The following is a 7158-nucleotide window of genomic DNA, read 5'->3' as shown; positions in this document are numbered from 1 at the left end:
AGGCTTTTATTGCCACCTACTTGCTCTGATACATCCCTGCTTTTGAGTCTCATCTTTCCTCGAATATTTTATTGGCCTGAAATTAGCCCTTCTCAATTATTTTTCCAGATTGTGACCATGATTCTAAAGGAAAATATCTTCTTTTATAGGTGTTTTAAATGGAAATCTGGTTTCAAAATGGCTGATGGAAATAGACATAAGCAAAATACTTTTTATTGGTATATCGTGAATATGAACTGAGTTCTTTTCCATGTTCATATCCAAGAAAAGGATTGTAGGTTTCTGAAAAGACACATATATAAGAACTTAACCACCCAAATTTTTAAAAATTAAACTTCCAGCATTTCTACATTTGGGTGAAAGGGATAGAGCGTGACGCATGGTGCAGCTGCTCTGCATTTACATGGAAAATATAAGCTATCTGGAAAGGTGGGATGCTAAGATTTAACCCTGTTTGACACATTTTAATGAAGTCAGTGATACAAAGTTCAGTTTCCATATCACTCAAACTCTGTTCTTATGCATTTTGAGAGAAATATAGCAAGTCAAATGATGAACACTAAGTTTCAAACAAGTTGGGTACCAAATTAACCTACTGATTTGAACTATCTGACCTCACTTTTAATAATCTTTAGACTGGCCAAATGCCACTTCTTAAATAAAGCAAGCACTGTACTGGCTTTGTTAGACTGAAGTTCATTAACTACAATGTAATCATTCCTCCTATTGCTGATTTCAGATTGGAACCACTAGAGACCCAATCTGGTCACTGAAAGTAAAGATCTAAGCATTACTTACACTTGAAAGTTTCTCCTTTAACATCATTTTAAAATGCCAAATATGTTCTTTCTCGAAAAAATACTTATTTTTGTTTCTGTTGTATACCTTTTAAGAGAAGTGTGATTTGGGGTCAATACTTATTACATTTCTTAAGTGTTTACTACTATAAAACAGATTTCAATGACTGATTATTGGTTTTACAGAAATTTCAAAGACCTATTTTTTAAAAACCATTAACCACTTAAAATTTGTTTTGTTTTCTGACATACTCTGTTTGACTAAGAGCAGCAAACCATTGCTGTATAGCATTCGTGGAGTGTGCTGTGAACATGCTTTTTAAGAAATTAAAAATGAAGAAATCATTTTAGAATTGGTTCTTTGTGTGGTTTCTTCCTGTTCCTTATATTAACTTAGGTCCTGGCACCAGGTTATCCCTTTTGCATAAAAATAAAGCAGTACTTTTTTAAGCAGTTTTTCCCCTGAACTTCTCATATTTAGATTTCACTTTTAAATTATTTCACATTACAGATAGGTTTTACCTTTCCTATAGCTCACACAGTAAATTTTCCACATAGAGGAAAAAGAAAGTGGAAAACAGTTTGCTAAATAAAGAATAAATACAAATGGGGGAAAAAACAAAATATGGAAATAATATTTTGCCTCACTTTAATGAAAGTGAATAATAAAATAAGTTATCAAAACAAGGATGACTGTGAAGGGAATTTTTATCTCAAGAAAATTTATTGCCAGTTTCCTCTTTGTAAAGTCAATTTTTTTATGCTTACAAAACTAAGACATGCATAGAAATGCCATGTCCTTTATATTCTGAAAACCAGTTTACAGTGTGGCGTACCTCCCTGCCATTTCCCCCCTCAGCACGTTATTCTCTTTGTTTTGAATCTTGGAAGGAAAGCAGGGTGGTGTGAGGGAGGCAGCTGACAGTGAAATGTTGGTCATGGTAGACCCTCTCCTCCAAGGAAGATGAAGGAGATGGAGGCCCTGACATCTGTTAGAGGCAGTCCATCTTTTTGCTGTTCATTTAGGCTCTGGGCACCAGAAGAGATTGTTGTCTGCACCTTTTAAAATTCTGGGCTGTTCGTTCTCCAGCACTTCAGAAATTGGGTGGGAAAAGCTCATCTGATTGTATTTTCAAACTTCAAAACATATTTTTGAAGAGACATTTTTAATTGGCATTTTAAAGGGATTTCATAAAAATTAAAGAATGGTTTAAGTTTTGTAAGTTTGTTTTATACATGGAGACATCAGTTTATTTGCAAGCCTCTTGTTTTTACTCTTGATTTCCTATTTGTTTCCCATTAAAAAATATTAAAAGGTTACATTTGGGAAAGCATTATTTTTGCTATTCTGGGCTTTTCAGCTTTCTCTCAAACATAGCTTTTTGAGGGTTTAAGATCAATATAGTAGAAAGATAAAGTAGCAGATGGAGGGGGAAGGTGGGGTGTTCATTACAGAGTAAGAGAGCTACTACTTAGAGCTCCATAAACTTTAAAAAATCTCTCTCATGTCTTTTGGGACAGAAAGAACACAATTAGAATACTTGTCACTATAAGAATAGTTGGTCCAAGCAACAGAGCCACCCAGCCAGGGCAAGCCTCAGACATGCTAGTATTTAACGAGGGCCTTTGCCTGCTTGGCATGCTCTTCCACCATCTTATCCACAAGTCTCTTCGCAAATGTCATCTTCTCAGTGAGTCCATTAGGTACCTAGAGCTGCGTATCAAACTACCTCAGAACTTGGTGGTTTAAACAACAAACACCTCACAGCTGCTGGGAGTCAGGAATCGGAATGACTCAGCAGGGTGATTTTGGCTCAAGGTTTCAATCAAGGTGTCAATTGAGGCCCTGGCTGGTGTGTGCAGTTGGTTGAGCGTTGTCCTGTGCACCAAAAGGTCACCGGTGTGATTCCAGTCAGGGTACAGGTTCTGGGTTTGACCTCCAGTAGTGGGTGTGCAGGAGGCAGCTGATTGACGCTTCTCTCTCATTGATCTTTCTCTCTCCCTCTGTCTTCTCCCTCTAAAACCAATAAAAACATGTTTAAAAATAAAGCTGTCAGTTGAGACCATCTGAAGGAAGGACTGGGGAGCAGAGGACCCCCTTCCAAGACAGTTCCCTCCCATGGCTGTTGGCAGAGGCCGCAGCTCCCCACTGGCTGGTGGGAAGCTTCAGTCCTTGGAGACAGCAGCCTTTCCAAAGCCCTACTTGAGTGTCCTCAACGCTTTTCTCAAAGCACTGATCCAAGAGAGAGCAAGGCAGGAGCGCGGTGTCTTTTACAGCCTGTCGTCAGGAGACACGCTCTGTCCTTTGTGCACTACTCTCGCACACGGTCAGCCCGCTCAGCCGGGAGGGACTGCACGGTCAGGAGTGCCCGGCGGCGGCGGTGCCCACGGCCTCTGGAGGAGGGTACCACAGAATTGGAGCCTTGACGAGTATCACCCTGTCCCTTGGTTTCTTTTTTCCGTAGAACTTATTCCTACCTGACATGTGTTACTCATTTTATTTCTACTCACTAAGCATTACTTTGTGAGAGCAGGATTTTTGCTAGCTTTATTCATTGCTGTATTCCCATACACTTGAGTAGAAGCTCAAATATATTTTGAATGTCTGAATGCATAATCACGTGGTTCAAAGGTTAAAATTGGGAGGATTGGGTTGGAAACGACAGACTCTGATCCGATTAGGAAAGACTTTACTAGCTGGGCTACAAGGGGACACTACCTCTATCATCGGAGTTACGAATACAAGGGCTGGATGACCTCAGGTGGGTTTGTTATAGAGGAGCACGAGATGGTTACTTGGATTTGTTAATATTTGTGGGCCTTTCTATGTCTTCTATTACCCTATCTTTCTAAAAGCTTTTTTCTGCTTATGAATACACATGTATGTTTAAATTCAAATAATGCCAAAGGTGGAAAAAAGAAAACAATCACTCACAGTACAACATAACCACCATCTACCTACATTATACCTAATGCTTTTTACATACATGTACACATAAATGTGTAAGGACACATACATTCACTCACAAAATACTCATGAAATGAAAAGAAGGCTGCAAAATCATGATACATAGTCAAGATTTCCCAGTAAATACGGTTAACTTTTTAAAAAGTTCCTTGTATAAAAATTACTCATGCTTACTATAAAACCAAAACAAATTTAGAAAGTTCAAAGAAGAATGTAAAAGTCATGTGAAAACTTGCCAAGCCATGAGAACCACTATTAAAATGTTGGTACATATCCTTCCAGACATATAGTCTGAAAAAGAATTAAAACACAAAACTAAGGAAACCAGAAAAGCCTGTGTGATTTTTTTAGGTTTCACCAACTGCCAGAAGCACCTTTAAAGCCCAGGAGTTACACTTCTCGACACAGGCCCACATGAGAAGGAAACCAACCAACTGTGAATGTGTGTCCTGCGGATTCAGGAACACCCAGGGGCGGGCACCTTACCATCAAGCGGCACGCTGACTGGGTCGGGGCTGCACTCCCGTTCTCCCCTGCCCCTTGTGAGCGTACCTGCTCCGAGGCTGGAGTGCCCTGCTGGCCCAGCAGCCTGACTGTAGCTCACAATGCTTTCTGCTTACCCTTCAGCGCTTCCCTTTCCCCTCCGCAGGGGCTCCAGCCTCTCGGCCTCACGGGGAGCAGCAGTCACTGGAGCAGAGTGGCAGCCGATGGCAGGTGCTCCCCTGGCTTCCTGCTCTCGGCCATCCTGGCTTCTCAGGCTCCGTGCCCTGGTGGCTCTGCAGCACCTTCAGGAAAGGCACTCGACTCCTGCTTTCACAAAACAATGAACACAAAGATCCTAATTAGTTCGTTTAATTGTTGTTCCATGTTTTAATGTTTCCAGATGAACCAAAAACTGTTGAGGAGCCATGAGAAAAATCTTTTACTCTATAATCTTCTCAGAAATCCTATTCAGCCAACGCCACGCAAGTTTTCCCGTGTAGACCAGGGGGCCGTGTGGCTGGCTCAGCCGCACCTCTGCACAGCAGGGCCTATTTACACACTTTCCCTGCTCTGCCTCCGGGAAGTACACGCAATTCAGCTGTGTGACTGCAAGTAGCACGCACATGGTCGAAGCAGCTGGGCGTGTGGCAGCTCTTCCCACTGTGGCGTGCCGAAAACAGGAAGAGCAAACTGTCCACAGACAGGACCTGCAGTTTTGTGTTACACGAATATCACCCACAACTGAGACCTACACATCACATACTGCAATATTAATAAAAACAACCAACACGTAGGCATTATTTTACCAAATCACAATTTAAAGCCAGTTTAATTCTAGGGCACACCTTGGTCCCAGTATTTTATTTTTAAAACTGATGTTAAGGGCATTTCAATTTAGATATTAGCTCTGACCATACCAGATACTGTTTTATGCAAAGCTTTTAAGTCACAATAAAATAGTTATGAGATGGCAATAACTTAAGTCTTTTCCCATTAGCTTTAAATTGCATCCTATTCCTCTAAAACCGTGGTCAGCAAACTGCGGCTCGCGAGCCACATGCGGCTCTTTGGCCCCTTGAGTGTGGCTCTTCCACAAAATACCATGGCCTGGGCGAGTCTATTTTGAAGAAGTGGCCTTAGAAGAAGTTTAAGTTTAAAAAATTTGGCTCTCAAAAGAAATTTCAATCGTGCTGTTGATATTTGGCTCTGTTGACTAATGAGTTTGCCGACCACTGCTCTAAACTATTTCAAATAGTACACATTTACTTTTTTGTTTACTTTTTCCCTAATGTCGATGGTGTATCTATTATCTTATGTTCTTCTTTATTATGAACTGCCTTCCTATTCAGCTTTCCAAACCCTGACCATCCTCTGTCCGAGGCCTCCAGGCGGCCAGGACACCACAGCCCCGCCCAGCTTGGCCGCTATGTCCTAGTCCTTAGCTCTGTGGGTCACGTGTGCTGCCAGAACGCACTTTCTAGAGGCAGGTGAGGAGTATTTTCACATCCTTGCCCTCCAAGGAACTGAAGAAAATGTTGATGCAAAGTAGGAGCTTTAGAAATATGTTGATTAAGCCCTAACTGGTTTGGCTCAGTGGATAGAGAGTCCGCCTGCAGACTGAAGGGTCCCAGGTTCGATTGAGGTCAAGGGCATGTACCTTGGTTGCGGGCACATCCCCAGTAGGATGTGTGCAGGAGGCAGCTGATCGATGTTTCTCTCTCATCGATGTTTCTCTCTATCCCTCCCCCTTGCTCTCTGTAAAAAAATCAATAAAATATATTTTTTAAAAAAAGAAATATGTCGATTAAGTAATCCAGAGAGGGGGACAAAGAGTTCATCTCCAGGTTTGACTAAGGAACGGACATCCTGTGGATGGGAGGGCCACGTGCTGCCGGCTCAGGGGAGGCTCAGGATGAAACCTGTCAAACAGCGGCCGAAGGCGGGCACGCATGCCCCAGGCCGGTGTCTCCCCTGTCAATTATGGACTAACTACGCCAAGCCCGCCTGTGTCTATCATTTTGCTTTTCTTCCCTTTATTTAATAGTAGTAATAGTCTTAAAAACCTTTCTCGTCATCAGATGTCTGACCCCTGGCACAACTCTAGGTCCCTGAGCTGGAACACGGAGTTTTACTCCATCAGCCACAAGGGGGCGTGCTGCAGTGCCTTCCGCAGCTCCGCTGAGCACAGGGAGCCCGCCCAGCCTCCGGGAGAGCCGGGCCTTGGTCGGAGGGCACCGCGCACTTCCGGGCACGGCAAACCGCAGCGCCCGCTCAGCTCCCTCAGGGCCGGCGGGCACGGCCCGCGGAGCCACGGCCCCCGCCGCCGCCATCTTTAGCTTCAGGGCCCTCGGCGACCTGAGGTCGCGACCCCGAAAAATCCTTTTACTTCTCCCGCCTGGTCTACAGTGTAGACTCTACACCAATGGGCTTCATGGACCCACTTACATCTCCTCCTTGGATGGTAATGTGTAAAACGGGGCGAAAAACCGCCATTCTCCGGGACATACGTTGAGATTCTGCGTCTAGGCAACTGCCAACAGTTTGGCTCAGACAAACTCACAAAAATACTACGCGGGTTCGAATGTTTTCGGAAGTTAACAGGTGCCGACCACAGGGCTCGCCTCCTTCCCTCAGCGCCCAGAGCGGGCTCAGGAGACCCGCCCCAACAGGAACCCAGGTAGCCCCGTCCCAGCCTGCCCTGCGCTAACCTTCCGGAAGCGGGAGGGCCAGGCCCCGCCCATGCTGGGGAAAGCCTGGCGAGGATTGGCGGTGCCGCCACGCTCTGCAAGGCCCTGGCTTCCGGTCCCGCGGCCCCGCCTCCATTGCCGCCCGGGAGCCGCCCTGGGACCCCGCCCACGCGAAAAGGGGAGGAGCCTCGCGCGAAGGGCTCCACTGGAGTCCGGCGTCCGT

At 44.5% G+C, this 7158-nt stretch overlaps 1 long non-coding RNA gene across 1 annotated transcript; it reads right to left on the bottom strand.

The window, feature by feature from the left end:
• Nucleotides 1–579: 579 nt before the first annotated feature.
• Nucleotides 580–7102, bottom strand: LOC307107777. Its single transcript, XR_013814257.1, has 2 exons — nucleotides 6694–7102; nucleotides 580–4572 (listed from the first exon to the last, which is right to left on the bottom strand). It is a non-coding gene; the product is annotated as an uncharacterized lncRNA (long non-coding RNA).
• Nucleotides 7103–7158: the final 56 nt, after the last annotated feature.

Source organism: Cnephaeus nilssonii (assembly GCF_951640355.1).
Source record: "Cnephaeus nilssonii genome assembly, chromosome: 11".
NCBI lineage: Eukaryota > Metazoa > Chordata > Mammalia > Chiroptera > Vespertilionidae > Cnephaeus > Cnephaeus nilssonii.
The sequence above is the reverse complement of the archived record's forward strand: the minus strand, read 5'-3'. Positions and strand labels throughout refer to the sequence as shown.